Genomic DNA, 17,500 nt, shown 5'->3' on the forward strand with positions numbered 1-17,500 from the left:
AGATGCCCCTACACCCATCTATTTTAAGGACGAATGTGAGGAGAGGGTGGTGGGTGAGGGAGGTGGAGAGTCACACTGTGAGATGTTTGATGGCTCATCAGATCATTCTCTGGAAAGATGGGTGGAGAAGAACATTAGTTGTGTGTGAAATGTGTCATACAGAGAGAAATCTGGGAAGAAGTGTTCCGAAACTTTTTTCAACTCAGGACTTTATGACAGAGAACATGGGTGAAAAAGCCAGAGACATGCGCAGGAAGAGAGCATGTCAATTACAACATCTCAACACTGGACTATATATGTATATTTTTTTTAAAGAAATGCAATGGAGCTCAATGGAGAATTTATAGCTGTTATTCCAGTTCTTCTTCAGCATGTGTCACCGTATCTGTGGCTGATGGCTGTACTCTGCTGTCACACTGCCAACGTATAATATATCACCAGGCCCGCCCACACAAATGACTGGACCCCTGGAAAGGTCCAGTGAATGGGCCCTCCCCAAATCTGCTTTACTCACATGAGCATTGATGGTTCCTAGTTTAAATCAGTGAACTTCTCTGCTGACGAGGCCGGTGTCACATCGTATTAAGGTCCCATTCGAGTTTGTGACTTGCCCTCACTGGCCCACGGTCTACTTTCATACCTGCCAACACACCAGAGTCTCCCTATTTTTAACCCTTTCTCCCGATTGGTCATTTCTCCTGTTAACCCCTCATGGCCTAATGGCCTGTAGCTAGCTTAGTTTTAAAGTCAGAGTGAAGTTTCTGCTCTCATATGAAACTAGATGATCTAAGGCCAGACCTAGCTTGTCGGGAAGGGGGCTAAATAACGCTTGAAATTTAGGCTACATTTAGGCGAGGGAAAAACCAGGGGTTCCTTGACCTCTCAGCTCAATTGATCTGAATGAAAATGGGCTCTGGTTTAAGGCGTCTGTTAATCACAGGTGCAATAAGGGAGAAACAAGCAGAGAGATATAATTCATACTGCATCGAAGATTGTTATGTTCCATGTTTAGAAAAACAGTTTGTGTCCCTGTGACCACTAGACTATTGAAAAGGCATTGTAAAATATAATATATAAAGTGGCTTTAAAAGGAAATAACTGTCAGTATTTCCCCTTTAGAAGTTGACCTTTTGCAGACTGCACATTCTGATTTGCACCGACTCTGATGATATTTAGTGTGCTCTGTGAGCTATACAGTTGCACCGATCCAGGAAATGTGGCCGACACAGGCACTACATCAAATGGATAGTTCACACAAAACAAAACATTTCCCCTCGTGTCGTCTCCCCGCTGCACAGCAGGTAAACAGGTTCAACCTTTTCTTTCCGACGTTCCGTTTCTCTCTGTAGTTCTTTGTGCGAACACACGGGCCTGGTGTCAGACGTCTGCCAACACAGGACGGCCATGTTCACAGGACAGGTTAATAGGATCTGCAGCGATGTGCTGGAGTGCAGCCAAGGTTCCACACTTGTCACTTGAGCGCACGTGGTCTGACTCTCCGTGTTGGCCGGGGTAATGATGGATGGTGCTGTTGCTCTGGCCGCTTGACAAAGACGTACAGCACACAGCCTGCTTTCGGAGACTTTTGGGCCGACGCGGGGCTTACCTCATCGGGTCTCCACCTGTTTGTTAACGAGCCTGGGTCCCCCAGAGGGAGTGATTAAACGCAGTGGTTGCCGGGTGAAAAGTGTTTAAAAACTCTTGAGATAGTAGTACCTGCTGAATGAACACACAGCCAGTAGCACATCTCAACATGTGGCACAATGGGGTGGATGGATTTCTGTGTGAAATCCTTGAGGGGGAAATACATGATACATATTTGATGTGCACATTCTTGCAATGTGCACATTGTTTGTGAGGATTTGGGGAGGAAGCTTAACTTTTTGATTCTGCCCAAGTTGACACCGGCGTGTCCACCCAACATTTCCCCTTGTAATACAAAGCAGGAGCCTGGAGCCAAACATTGCAAAGTGAAGCTACTGAGCGCGCTGGTTTGATGTCTCCTCTGATCGGCTGTCACACATGAACAGTCGAGGCAGAGGAGGAGAAATGCTGCAAAAACCAACGAGAGCGGGAAGAGGTAAACATGAGAGGAGGAGTAAAAGTATCGGATTACAAATATAGAAACACGCACGCACGCACGCGCACACACACACACACACACACACACACACACGCACACACACACAGGGACACAAACTGAATGTTACAGTTAAAGAAAAGTTTTAAGAAGAGAGACAAGAAAGAGTGCTAGTTTCTCTGTGTGTGTGTGTGTGTGTGTGTGTGTGTGTGTGTGTGTGTGTGTGTGTGTGTGTGTGTGTGTGTGTGTGTGTGTGTGTGTGCGCGTGTGTGCATGTGAGAAATCAACCGCCTGCTTTCCCCCCCACAGAGAGACAGAGGCACCATCATTACAGTCCATCTCCTACAGTAGACCGACAGGCCATCATGATGGTCCATCTCTTACAGTAGCTCTGCTTCTCTCTCTCTTCTCCTCCTTTCCTCACCTTGCCTCTATTCTCCCCCCTTCTGTCTGGTTTCTCTTCTCCTCCTTTCTCACCTTGCCTCTGTTCTCCCCCCATCTGTCTGGTTTCTCTTCTCCTCCTTTCCTCACCTTGCCTCTGTTCTCCCCCCTTCTGTCTGGTTTCTCTTCTCCTCCTTTCCTCACCTTGCCTCTGTTCTCCCCCCATCCATCTGGTTTCTCTTCTCCTCCTTTCCTCACCTTGCCTCTGTTCTCCCCCCATCCATCTGGTTTCTCTTCTCCTCCTTTCCTCACCTTGCCTCTGTTCTCCCCCCATCCATCTGGTTTCTCTTCTCCTCCTTTCCTCACCTTGCCTCTGTTCTCCCCCCATCTGTCTGGTTTCTCTTCTCCTCCTTTCCTCACCTTGCCTCTGTTCTCCCCCCATCTGTCTGGTTTCTCTTCTCCTCCTTTCCTCACCTTGCCTCTGTTCTCCCCCCATCTGTCTGGTTTCTCTTCTCCTCCTTTCCTCACCTTGCCTCTGTTCTCCCCCCATCTGTCTGGTTTCTCTTCTCCTCCTTTCCTCACCTTGCCTCTGTTCTCCCCCCATCCATCTGGTTTCTCTTCTCCTCCTTTCCTCACCTTGCCTCTGTTCTCCCCCCATCTGTCTGGTTTCTCTTCTCCTCCTTTCCTCACCTTGCCTCTGTTCTCCCCCCATCCATCTGTTTTCTCTTCTCCTCCTTTCCTCACCTTGCCTCTGTTCTCCCCCCATCTGTCTGGTTTCTCTTCTCCTCCTTTCCTCACCTTGCCTCTGTTCTCCCCCCATCTGTCTGGTTTCTCTTCTCCTCCTTTCCTCACCTTGCCTCTGTTCTCCCCCCTTCTGTCTGGTTTCTCTTCTCCTCCTTTCCTCACCTTGCCTCTGTTCTCCCCCCATCTGTCTGGTTTCTCTTCTCCTCCTTTCCTCACCTTGCCTCTGTTCTCCCCCCATCCATCTGGTTTCTCTTCTCCTCCTTTCCTCACCTTGCCTCTGTTCTCCCCCCATCTGTCTGGTTTCTCTTCTCCTCCTTTCCTCACCTTGCCTCTGTTCTCCCCCCCATCTGTCTGGTTTCTCTTCTCCTCCTTTCCTCACCTTGCCTCTGTTCTCCCCCCCATCTGTCTGGTTTCTCTTCTCCTCCTTTCCTCACCTTGCCTCTGTTCTCCCCCCATCTGTCTGGTTTCTCTTCTCCTCCTTTCCTCACCTTGCCTCTGTTCTCCCCCCATCCATCTGGTTTCTCTTCTCCTCCTTTCCTCACCTTGCCTCTGTTCTCCCCCCGTCCATCTGGTTTCTCTTCTCCTCCTTTCCTCACCTTGCCTCTGTTCTCCCCCCATCTGTCTGGTTTCTCTTCTCCTCCTTTCCTCACCTTGCCTCTATTCTCCCCCCGTCCGTCTGCTTTTTCAGTGTGTACTCACTGTATCAGCCCATGTACTGCTCCTACCCCCTTTCTCATCCCCCTCCACCCTGTAGCATTTCTCTCTGAATTCTTAAGTGCCCTTCTTTCCAACATTCCATTTTTCCCTCCCTCCTTTCATCCATCTCTCTCCCTGCTTTGTCTCAGTCCTGCATTATTTCTTTTGGAATAGTTTAACGTCCCTTTCTTCCTCTGTGTCTGTTTCCATTTGTCTTTCTCCATCTCTCCTGCGTCATTTTTAGATCTTCTGAATACTTCAACAGCCCTCTTTCGCTCATCCCTTGTTGTGGTTTAGTCATCTCCACCCTGGCACTAAAAACTTCATGTCCTCTGAGGAGATTTTGGATTCCAGAGATTTCAAGGAGTGAGCTTGTTGCCTTGCATGTGTGCGCCGCTGTAATATTATCCTGCACGCAGACACACGCGCGGATGCACACACACACACACACACACACACACACACACACACACGTGCACACACACACACACACACACACACACACACACACACACACACATACACACACACACACACATACACACACACACGTGCACGCGCACAGACGTGCACACGCGCGCGTGCATGCCCTGGCTGCGGGTCATACTCTGGTATAGGGTCGTATTTGGGTTAAGTGAGTTTCTTTGTAGCCAATAAACCAGTTACAGTAACTGAATATTCCTGTCCACCGGCAGCTAGGCAGGCCCGCCAGCAAAAAGTATGAGGTGCAGCCACCAGGAAAGAAAGAGGAATAATAATAATAATAATAATAATAATAATAACAATAACAATAACAATACTACTACAACTACTACTACTACTAATAATAAGTTATGCCCGGCACCATGTTTTTTAGCCAGATATTTTAACCAGGCTTAATAAGTACGAGTGTGCGCTAACGGGATTATGACATTACTGTACATACGCTGACCCAACCAGGTTAGTTGAAGAACACACCGCAGTGTCAGTAACTACTTACTGTAATCCCACTACTTTTTGTGGTAACTAGAAATTAGCAACTACCATTACTTTTTCAAATTCACTGTAATGACTCTATTACAAAATAGCGGACAACTTTATCTTTATTTAATGATCCAGCTTATGATCATCAGACCTATAGTCCGGGGAGAGACGCCGCCTCCCTGGCCGGCAAAACATTCTCCACATGCTGCAGCTGCAGCCAGAGCCTATAGGCTACAGTATAAGCCTCTCCAATAAGTGAATGTTCAAGTAGTATCCCATGCAGGTGTATGCAATGACAGATCCAATTTGACAGTATGTCTTGTCTTGCGCCCTCTACTGTGCCACAGCAACACTAAAACAATGTGTGCATTAATAAGACAATCAAAGCAAAAAGTAACGCCAATGTTACTTTCCCTATGACCTAATTACTTTTATTATGCAGTCATTTGTAAAGTAATCAAATCGCTTTTTGAGAGAAGAAGTAACAAACCAATGACACATTTTCAGTAACGTGCCCAACACTGCGGACTATGTGCATGTGCGTTAAACACAGCCATTGACTCCCCCTCCCTCTCTCCCTCCCTCCCTCCCTCCCTCCCTCCCTCTCGGTCTCTCTTTCCCACTCTCTTTTTCCCATCCCTCTGGTCTCCCCGCTAACACAGCCATCTCTCAGCGTTCATTACTGACATCATGTGCAGCTGCTAGTCATTTATTAGTCTCACATCAGCTAGCTCATTTGCTAGCTGTTGGATTTCAGACGGCGCGTTATAGAGGGGAAACTCTGCTCAATTAATGACCCGTGGATCTAGGCACTCGTATGTGATGAACACCACGGGGGATATTTCAAGGCTCAGCGTTACCCAGTTAGCCACATAGCTGACAAACAGATCGATGCAGACAGGCCATTTTGAACAACATCAAGTCCAATTTAACTCTGACATCGGTTCCCACGGATATCTTGCAACCACTGACCAGTGCCATCTCATTAGGAACAACACTTGAATTTCCTAATTATCATTTCACAGTTGTGTTTATAAGTGTGTACTGCCAGTTGAAATGAGCCTCAGCCCTGGGTAAAAAGAATTATATGGTTTTAAATATTTGAACGACTTAAGATTATGCTTAATTGATCTTGTTGGTACAGATAAATTAAGCATATCTTAAGTAATCACGCTGCCACAGTGTCGCTTTTCAATAAAACATGGATTTGCTAGTCTTTACTTTTAATGACGAACACTTCAACTCTCAAGCACACCAAGATCCCAACAGACGTGCTTGTAAAAAAATAAACAGATGTGCAGCATCAAGAGCTGTTGAGGGTTGGAGCTCTCTAGAACTGGGGCAGTTTTTGCAAAGTAAATGAGTCCTTCTGTATTACCATAAGTCAGTTTTTACTGCAATGCTTCAACACGTTGTTTATTTACTGTACCTGTAAGCTAAAGTGATCATGTCTTGCAATGCAAACAAACCTCAGAGAAATCAAACAGTCGATGATAAGCTAATCTGATGTCAAAGCCATTATGTCATTGAACTCTTTTGAACTCTCTACAAATAAATAAAATCAGATAATGAAAATTAAACAGTGTTAAACCAAGATCTAGCATAATGCTCTTTTCTGATTGGTCGACAGGTGTCCCCTTAAATCCGCTACGCAAACCTTCCAAAAAATCTGAATATTTAATTTAGTCAGCACAGCAGTGCCTCCATCCTCTGAACACCACAGGATGGCGATGTAACACACGAGCTGCAAGAAACATTGCCCTCGATTGGAACTTACTGATATGATACCACATAAGTAATCATCTACAACGTTGTTCAACTCGCTACTTCAGGCTCTGCCTCATCTCATCGTTCTCAAAATCTTGATACTGTATTGATTTAGGGACAATAACATGGGTGGATAGCTAGCTATTCTTCTTGTTAAACATGCTGTAAAATGATATACTATTTTTCAACCGTACGCGATGTTATTGACTTTGAAACTTGCTAGCATAACATTAGCTTTCTGGCCAAAGATGAGCTGAGCGGACTAGATCACACTGTTGCCGACTCGTACCCAAGGTTTGTCCTATTTACTGAAGCAGTGAACGTTTCCATTGCATGAGAACCTGACAGGATGACTATATAGAGCTCAACAGTCTTGTCTTGTGACATCTCCTGGTCCAGAAGAGAATTTCCCTGTTTTTTGTTGTTGTTGTTTTTGCTCCAAGTTAAATATTTTATTGTCACTCACGGTTCAGTACAGTAGGTTGCTGGTTGGGTTGGTTCCAGCCTTAAAACTCGTTATATAAGGATTTTTCGAAATATCTATGGAGAAAATGAATGGGGAATTCTCTTCCGGACCAGGAGCCGTCACGAGACTGTTGAGCCCTATTAGTCGTTTTTCCAGGTGTTCGTAGGTAAACCAAGTTATGCCTTCTGAAAAAGCTTCGATTTTCCTATCAAAAATCTGTGAATGTTTTTATTTTTATATTGTTGGCTAAGTGACTATAAGTGGGATAATCAACTCCTATGTGTGTGTTAAATTATTTTCGTGTCGGGTCATTCTTCGCCCCCACGTCGTGTGTTAAAATATTTTAATGCACACCTAGGAGACGATTATCCCTTACATAATGACTATAGAGATATATTATCCAACGTTGTCCTTTCTCAGCAAAGTAAAGCTCATATAAAGCTAGTGTGTGTGCTGTGGATACCCACTGTGTGTGCACTGTTTGTTTGTGTGTAAACGTACACGCTGGAAGCTGTTTTCCCCTCTCTGTCTCCTGCTGTTTGCAGAGACAGCTAGCAGCTATGTCCCCCATACTGCTTTTATTCCCCCTGTCTTCTCCCTCTCTCTCACTTTCTCTCTCTGTCCCTCTCCGCTTTCTTTTCTCCTTCTCTTCCTCCCTCTCCCTCTCTCTCACTTTCTCTCTCTGTCCCTCTCTCCCCAGTTTATTTTCTCTTTCTCTTCCTCCCTCTCTCTTTGTGCTGTCTATGTGTTCCATGCTGTGTGTGGTCTCTACTCTATAACGTCCTCTGTGTGAAACGGAGACATTAAACCTGAGCTGCAGAAAGCAGAGGAGGATGGAGGGATGCTGATGGAAGATGCCTTTGAGCGGCCTGGAAAGGCCAAGAGATATCAGGGAGTCACACTGAGGGGAAACATGATACCAATCCTACAGTACTATGCTCTCTCTCTCTCACCCACCCTCTCTCTTTCTCTCTCTCTCACCCTCTCTCCCTCTCTCTTTCTTTCTCTCTCTCTCTCTCTCTCTCTCTCTCTCTCTGTGTTTTTATTTCTCTAATTCTAAAAGCTTTTTGAGCTTCAACATGGTGGAGCTGGAACATGCTGTATTGATCTTTGGGATCAAAAAAAAGAAAGAAAACAAAACGAAAAAGAAAATAGGGGAAAATCATGAGATGAAATGAGTGTGTGACGCACACATTTGTAATGTCCAAACATGAAAAAGGGAATTCTGTCATTGGTATTGTCATGGAGAGGAGAAGGATGGGGAGATAAAAGGATACAGCAATACGTGTTGTGGACGAAATGAGGAAGGACGGATAGGGAGAAGGTTTGGAAGGAGTGATGAGAAGGAGGAGAAACAGGAGAGGGAGGGGAGCATCCTCAGCATTATCTACAGCATGACGTCAAGCTCCACTTGCAAACATCATTCTGCTGAAGCTCTTCAGCGTGCATGAGGCTGAGAGCCTACTGCTCAGAGACAAACACTCTCTGTGATGCAACATCCAGTCAACAAATAACTGATGCAGTCAAAACCCTCCATATATTATGTTTATTTAAACTCGAAAAATCATTCAGGGCTAGCCCTCATTTACAATGATGTCGAGTAAATCAAGATAAAATAATAGTAAAAGATACAAGAAACAATCAAATCACAAAAAAATAAATACACTTAATAAGAGACACGAGATGAAGTCGAAGAAGTTAAAGCAAGTCAGTTAAAAATATTAACATAATAGAAAATCAATTCAAATCAATTAAAACAAGTGCAAATATTGAAGTAAAATGATTAGAAATCATTGATTTAAAATGCCCAAGGGATACCAAAGTATTGATTTTCAGGGTGCTCGCTAAAAGAGTTCCAGGCAGTTGGGACTAACAATATGACTGACTGACTGACTGATGACTTCTGCTTCACTGTGAGCATTTGTGTGCTTTAATTACTCGTGTTTGTACCAAATCAAATAGAATTCAAAGCTGCCTCCCTACAGAAATCTCTGGCACTTTACTTCAGCTGCATTATCGCCAATGAAATGTCTCTAGATCCCATATGTTATACTGAAGGGCATTAGCAGTGTTTATTTAAGCAAAGTGCACACTACCTCAGGATATATCTCCATTAGCCTTGAAGTGTGCTAATGATATATTGTGTACTAGGTTACTTACTTTGTCTCCATTAGCCAAAGTGTGAATGGTTATTAGTCTGCTAGCGCTGGCCTGCGACTGCCCATCCACGCACGGCGCGCACACACACATACACGCACACGCACATGCACACACACACACACACACACACACACACACACACACACACTCTGTATTGGCTAGGCTGATTTGTGACCTCTTTCCCTCCTTTGCTGCCATCTTACTCTTATCGATTTCTTCTAGTCTTTTGCTCTCTCTCTCTCCTAATGTCTCTCTTCCCCACTCCCTCCTTCTCCCCCTCTCTGCCATCCCTTCCATTGGCCTCTACCTTTATCCCAGCTCTCTCCATCTCCCCCCTATCTCTCTCTCTCTCTCTCTCTCTCTCCCTCTCTCTCTCTCCTTCTCTTATACTGCGATTGTCCACTCTCAATTATTAACAACATCAAGGTTTATAAAGGAGGTCAATTGCCTTCTGTTTCATTGGCTCCTGATATGCAAGATAGCTGTGTGTGTGTGTGTGTGTGTGTGTGTGTGTGTGTGTGTGTGTGTGTGTGTGCGTGTGTGCGTGTGTGCGTGTGTGTGTGTGTGCGTGTGTGCGTGTGTGCGTGTGTGTGCGTGCGTGCGTGCGTGCGTGCGTGCGTGCGTGCGTGCGTATGTTAAAGAGAGAATGCTGTTTTGTCTGTGTGTGCTTTTTTCACGGCTGCCGTTCCCCGTAGATTTGCTGTTTGCACCCTGGAATGTCCTGGTTCACTGCCTCTTTGGAACTATTGAAGGACAGGACACTGACGTGCACGCTAAATGACACTCACACGTGCGCACACACACACACACACACACACAGTCAGACACACACACACACACACACACACACACACACGCGAGAAGTATTCAAACCTGGACCAGGAGGGACTGTGATGATCCATCAATGTCAGCGGGGCAGCCATCAAGACAGAGAGCGTACCAACACTCTGTCACTCACACAGCCACAGACAGACACATACACATACCTGGCTCACATGCACATATAGACAGAGAAGACCCCCCCCCCCCCCCCCCCCCACATACACACACACACACACACACACACACACACACACAGTCTCTGTGAGCGTGCAATTGGCCACAGTCTGGTGACTTTGCACCCATCAATGTCCTGACTGATTTCCCCCTGTCTTGGCTGGCACAGAACTCTGTCAACTCAGTGTGTCTCTCTCTCTCTGTTAACATCTCTGTCAATGATACAGAATTGCAGTGTTTTTCCCACGGCGTTGGCAGCAGGCCAGGCCGGGGTCAGAAGATGCCAAAGTCAGGACAGTCAGTCACTCCGGGGCTAGGGAATAGGGGCCGTAGCTCATAGGGATAGGTAGGTCCTAGAGAGTCTGGGTTCAAGGGGTGGGTAGGGGGAGTAGCTAGTAGCTATTGTAAGCCTTGTTACCATGCTGCATGTGGACAACACTTTCGTGTTTTATCAGTTTGATCCTTACCGACCGTAGCTGCACGTCGTTTTATCAGTTTGATCCTTAACAACCCGCAGCTGCATGTCGTTGGCTGGCTCGTTGGCTGGCATACATCGGCGATGTTTGGTTGTTGAATTAATTCATTCATCATACAGTAGCCTAGGCTACACTATCCTATGAAAATATTCATTTGGGCTAGGAAGAGCTGGGTGGAAATACCTCCGCTCGGCTTTCAATCCGGGAGCGGTGGCTGTCGCCTGAAAGCACACCCCAGGACGGGAATGTGGCGGTGCTGCTTGGCTGTGTGTGAAAGCAATTTCTGTGGCGAGGCTGCCGGTTTTGCGGGCCTTCTGAACTGCAATTTTGCGCGATCCGTGTGTGAAAACGGCTACTGATCACATTCAAACCCAACAGAGCTTCTGAGGCCTTTTTCCCTCTTCCCTGATCTCTCTCTTTATCTGAACCATTTTTATGGTGTGTCTCTGTCTTCATGTGTCCTCCTCTCTCTCTCTCTCTCTCTCTCTCTCTCTCTCTCTCTCTCTCTGTCTCTGTCTCTCTCTCTCTCTCCCTCAAACACTCAGATTCTTTTGAACCACTGAAAAATAATTATTGGAAATGCATGCCTTTTTGTTTAATCACATACCCTGCAGAATTTAGCTTCTGTCGTTTTTGAGTCAAACTAATTCATATTCTATGCAATAATTTTAAAAAGATTTCCAAATTGTGAAAACTTCTGAAACTCTAAATTAGATGGTTGACACTAGAATTAATTACCCTATTGTCCACGGAAATGTGTTTGTAAGTGTTTCTAATTCAGAACAAATCCAGTTAATTATAACACAACTCATTAATTGTGATGAATTAGTGTAGATAATGACTCAGCATCTGGCTGCTCTTTGTTGGGCTGATGTAAATCCATCTGAAAAGAGGCTTTTCTGCCTTCCTTATCACTTGTATGAAAAAGGCTCTTATCATCGCTCTCCCCACCAGCATTTCTTCACATCTGATAACATGATAAAACTGTTTGATGATTCATCACTTTAAATTGAAACTGTACAGTTTCAACTTTTTCTCCAAAGTCGTGGTACTGTACTATGCAGTATACAAATAAGTGGTTGTTGTTGTGCATTTCATGTCATACAATGCAGGCATATTGCTTCCAAAATCCACGTTCAGACATGAACTCTGGACCATGCCCGTTGAATCAGGTCCAAACATTCCCCAGGAGTTACCCTTTCATACAAGAGGCAGCGTTGTTTTCACACATGAGGAAATCTACCGTGTGGTCTGGCTGAGTAGAGAGTGCCTGTGGGCCCGTGGTGGGGGTGGGGCGGCTAACTCTGTAAGATATATTTTTTCACTATTTCCAACCCAGAAAAGAGATCTGTCTCACTCGCTTTCTCTCTCTCTCTCTTCCTCCCTCTCTCTCCTTTCTGTGTGTGACATGAGGAGGGGAGGGGACACTCGTAGCAGAGACACACACACACACAATGCAGGCAAGCAGCACACAGACCAACACACACACACACACACACAACAAGTCACAGTTTCAGATGGGGAGAGAGAGAGAGAGGGGATGGCAGAGAAGACAGAGAAACATTAAGTATCTTTGGTATCTTCACTACAGTCGATGCTGAAAATGCTCATTGTCACAAGTGCAACGAATCGTTCACTCGTAAGCACACGCCCACTCGCTCGCTCTGGATATGAAACTGTAGCGTTCAAACATGAGCTGCTCTGCGAGGGACATGGACATGGTGCTAGGGGGCTTGGGTGGTTGAGATCCGTTTGTGCGACCGCTGGATATCTTTTTACAGTAACTTTTGTTTCTTTGTTGTCACTTTGCCACAACGCATCCATTGCTGAGACTCAAGGTGTGAGAGTTGGATGAAGTCTCGCTTATACTCTGCCAAACAAAGTAGCTCAGTCACTAGAAGTTGCCAGATGATGACATAATGCGCATTTGCATACGAGAAGCACAGTGATCATCAAACCTCTTTAGATTATACAAGCAACTAGCGCAGACATCAGCTGTACTGATTTGATTTGATTTGCCAAAAGCTGTGGGAGTCAACTTCAACATTGGTCCCCACGGCTCCTGTGTGTGGAAAAAGTGGCTAGATTTGTAGGTAGCCCATTTTAAAGTGTGAACAGTAGCTTACAGTATTATCTCTGCTCTGTCACCTGTCCCTCTGTTACCTGTCCTCACATTTTAACTTCCAACTCCCATGTAAATGGTAAATGGTAAATGGCCTGCATTTATATAGCGCTTTTATCCAAAGCGCTTTACAATCAGTAGATAGTCTACATTCACCCATTCATACACCGATGGCGGCAGGCTGCCACGCAGGGTGCCTACACACCATCGGGAGCAAGGAGGGTTAGGTGTCTTGCCCAAGGACACAGCGACAGCAGCTGGGAGGGAGCGGGGATCGAACCGCCAACCCTTGCGTCATTGGCCGACCCGCTCTACCTCCTGAGCTAAAGCCGCCCCATGTCTTCAAATGAATGGCAATACAAGTGAAAGTCCAGGGCTGATAAAACACACTGAGTGTATTGATGTGTTTTCACTCACCTTTCCTCCCCTGTTGACAAAGAAACGTTGTTATGAGCACTGACACAGAAATAAATATGCGGTGTTGTGCAGAGTTTGCTGATTGATAGAAATGTTGGTGACGGTGTCCGCTTGTTTTGATACTTGTCTTCCATTTTCCATCGACTTCTTCCCCCTCCTCACCTCCCTCAGCTGACAGGAGTGCTTTAGTTCATGCTACACACACCTAAGACTCCATGCTTGTCACCTCATAACAGAATGACGGGAACGCTCCAAGCAATGCATCCTCGGGTAATTCACTTGCTTCGATCTGCCCGGCAACAATAGCTTTGTGAGCCTATCAGCAGATTATGCAGTTAACTATTGGGGCGCATCTACATCCAGTGACACCTGTCTTTATTCAAGATTCAAGATTCATTTTAATCGCCATAGTGTGTAATCATCCATCCCATGGCTTCCATGGGATAACGTCCCTTGATAACGTCCCTTGGGGGGACCCCAGTCGTTGCAGAGCTGGTTTTGCTCAGGGGGCATCTGGGTTGTTGGGAGGGCTGCTTAGGTAGTGACAAAGTCCTGATTCATGGCGTGCTTTTTATATGTTTGATATCCCTTATAGCTATTCCTGCTGTCTTGACATGTTTTGCTGTGTTGATGACGTGACATCCGAGGAGAAGCAGCTGGAGAATCTCTGGATCTGATCTTTTGGAGTGTGTGCTGCTGTATTCCTCAGAGAGCTGAAGCGCTGCTCTTGTTTTCGCTCAGCAAACCAGTGTCAAACCGGTGTCAGACTGTTTTTCTCTTCTTCTCTCTGAGCTGCTGCCTCGCTGAGAAACACAACACATTTCATCATTACAAGCATTGATTTCCCCTGCTGTGAAATCAACTGGCCTCCCCGCCTGATGCTCTCTCTATCCCTGATGCTCTCTCTATCCCTGCAATATCGTCTGCTCTCACTTTGTTTCCCCCCCTCTTTACCTCCTCTTTCTTGTGCTCTTTTCTAGCCACACACTGAACCACTTCCTGTCTGTTTGATCACACACCTGTAACTGTTAAGGCCCAATTATACTCTACGTTAAAGACGGAGATGAAGACAGACAGAGCCTTCTGTCCGTACTCTGTATTCATTACGTGCATTTTCTGTCTGTCATCTGAAAGCTTACGGATACGCATGAAACGCAGCAAAACCACACACACACTCATGCATTTGACTCTCTACTGCCCACTGGTGAATGTATTGCTTAACAAACGTGAAAGACGCATCTATTTACGTATGAAAATGGAGTATAAATGAGCCATTAGTCCACTGTATTATGTCCCTGTTTCACCTGTAATGCACCTCCTGCTTTTAGTCTTAGTTGACGGTATTCTCTAACGTTACCTATGATCCCAGTATCACCACATTGCAGTCCAAAATCTGTTGTGAATCCTAGCATAATGATTAATTGATTGATACCCTCAATTCTGAACTCAATGGAGTAAACAAAAATAAAGTAGCAGTGGCACAACAATAGAGTATTATGCTTAATGTGTCTATTTTTCGATTTGCAATTTATACAAAGACATAGAAAACCCCTTTTTCTGAGAGCACCACTTTGAATTGAATGTGGCACTGGTTTGATGCGTCAAAGTAGTCACCTGCTGTACTCAAAGTCCTTAAAAGCTGAGTCCCACATTCACTAATTGGCTGCTGTTGTTATTGTTGCAAAACGTGGGCAATGTTGCCGGCAAGTCAGGTTCTGCCAGAAAGAGGATATTCTGTCCCGGAGTCTGAAATGAAATCAGGAAGTAGTGCAGTTATAAAGGCTGCTATTGGCACCAGGTGGTTGAAACCTGAAGCACACCCATGATGAAAGGGGTTATTAACGTGTGCAGTGCTCTTCCCAGGGCATGTCTGCGGCACAACTTGATTTGCATTTAATTTCTTTAGTGAATAAGTCACAAACTCAAAACAACCCAGGGCTGTATTTACTAAGGGCCCAGCTAATTACTACAGTGCAGAAAAAACTTAATGGGCCCAGCTTTTTCCAGTTTGACGCCTGATTTATTACGACCACTTATGCAAATCAAGTCAGTTGCAATTTTCCACCCTTTTTTTTTTCTTTCTACATGCTGCAGCATCGCTCTCCAAGCAATAAACTGCCTATGATATCTGCTGCTGCCACCGTCTGCTGGAAACCAACTACAGGCCCGCAAGCTTTTGACATCGCAAACAATATTTTCTAGTGTGTGGCCAGCCCAAGATCGAGCACTGGATATGAAAGATATGGGTGAAGTGTGGGTGTAACCTGCGTTGTGTTGACAGCACTGGCAGCAACCAGTGTTAAAGGCTTTGCCTGGGGTGAAGCGGGATTCGATCCAACGACCTCCCGCTTCCAAAGCGCACGCGCTAACCACTATGCCGAGAGGCGGAGCTGGTTAACGGGCCGTTATACTCTAACCAACCTACTCGCTATACCACTCGTGAGCACATCTCATCTGGCGGGTGAAGGATGTGAACGGCATTATGTAAAAGATGGTTTTGACCATGATATTTTAAGAGTGAATCAATTGTCTCTTGCTCAGTATGATTATTGTAAATTACTCCAATATTTTGTGGTATTTAAAAATAAAATAAAAAATTAATTGACTACAAACACTCTCCATCTGTACCATCAGAAAATGGTAGCAATGTTACTCACAAAACTATTTTTAATGTTGTTTTTTAAATGCTGGCATGCTTTAAATATAGCATGCCCACATCACAGGCTTTATTACTGTAAATTGTGGACATGATTTAATAACGTTTTCCCATGTCACCTAGCGGTTTCTATACATGACTCCTCATAGTCTGAGATTTCTGTGTTTGTTATTCTATCAAGCAGAGATAAAATAACATGACTTGAAACTATGATTTATTTTAATCTCATCTTCTGACATTTGAAAGTGAGTATCCATTTGAAAGTGAGTAATTTAATGGAAAACGTATTTATTCATTAACAGTATTTATTTATTTATTTATTTATTTATTTATTTATTTATTTATTTATTTATTTATTTATTTATTTGTTTTGTTTATTTCTCATTATTCTCTTTCTTATTTTCTCTGTCTGGGTGTTGTGCCTTGGAAAAAATAAGAGCCGAGCTTTATCAGGGAGAGAAGTTAGGACGTGCTTCCTCTGGGCGTTAAATACTGTGTACAATTATGCACATTTTCCTTCAGTAAATTGATGGGAGTTTCCATTTCAATGATCCCTTTTGCCATTTTTATAAAATACAAAATAAAATATACAAATTGCACTTGCATCACAGTCTTAGTGAAACTGAGCCCGAGTCTTTTCATCTTCAGAACAGCTCATTGACCTTTTACCCAATTCAGTTCATTTAAAATTCAATTCACAACTTTATTGATGTTCCCATAAAGAAAAAGGAGTAATTATTACTTGACTGTTTGTACTCCTGTGCAAGTTACAAACCATACTGTAACTATTGGTCTGTATAAAGACTGCAACAACATTTGATCATTATATTGATAACTTGTTTGCCCAAATCCTAGATGCGACTGCGCAGGCTCTTGTGCAGATATTCCATTGGCATTTTGCTCAACAATATGCATACTTTTCCCATCAGTACTATCAGTATCAGTCCATCAGCATTCTACCAAACCATGTTCATACAGTAGCTAAGCACTCACATTGTCAGGATTCTACTCAAGTATGTCCAGTTTTTCATAACCGTTATCCTTAACAATGTGCATAGATTTTTATAAGCATTCCACTTCTCCATGTCCATAGATTTTCATATTTTCTTCAAGATCACACTCAAGGCAACACTCATTGCTACATGCACACGCTTTGTAAACATTCTACTACAGTACCATTTAGAAGCTAACCACCACCGATCCTAACCCAGCTACTGTAAGGTTTTGATAAGCAGATGAATAAACCATGTGCAAATTCTCAGAGAGCGTGGTGATGTGGAAACCAGAACGTGTCTTCGTTTTCCCCTTTTTGATTCAGCACAGTCGTCGTGCTCATTAGTTCTTACTGTCTCCCTAAACCCAGTGTTTCCATTCAAGTCGCATTCCACATGTTTTCTTTGCTTTAGTTTGAGTTTGCTATAACTGGCTGTCTGGCTCTAGTTCAACCATTCACTTTAATTGGCTCACGATCGGCTATTTCTGCAGCAGTTACAGTGGTGTCTCACTACTTTCTATTCCACCAACACCACCCCCCCACGCACGAACGCACGAACGAACGCACACACACACGCACACA

At 44.5% G+C, this 17,500-nt stretch overlaps 1 protein-coding gene across 1 annotated transcript in view; it reads left to right on the top strand.

Moving 5' to 3' along the window:
- The window catches only part of LOC310783877 (netrin receptor UNC5C-like), a 386,712-nt gene that overhangs the window by 236,894 nt on the left and 132,318 nt on the right, over positions 1-17,500 (top strand). The gene's annotated exons all lie outside the window — the stretch shown is intronic.

This window comes from Poromitra crassiceps (genome assembly GCF_964638095.1).
Source record: "Poromitra crassiceps genome assembly, chromosome: 10".
NCBI classification, from domain to species: Eukaryota; Metazoa; Chordata; class Actinopteri; order Beryciformes; family Melamphaidae; genus Poromitra; species Poromitra crassiceps.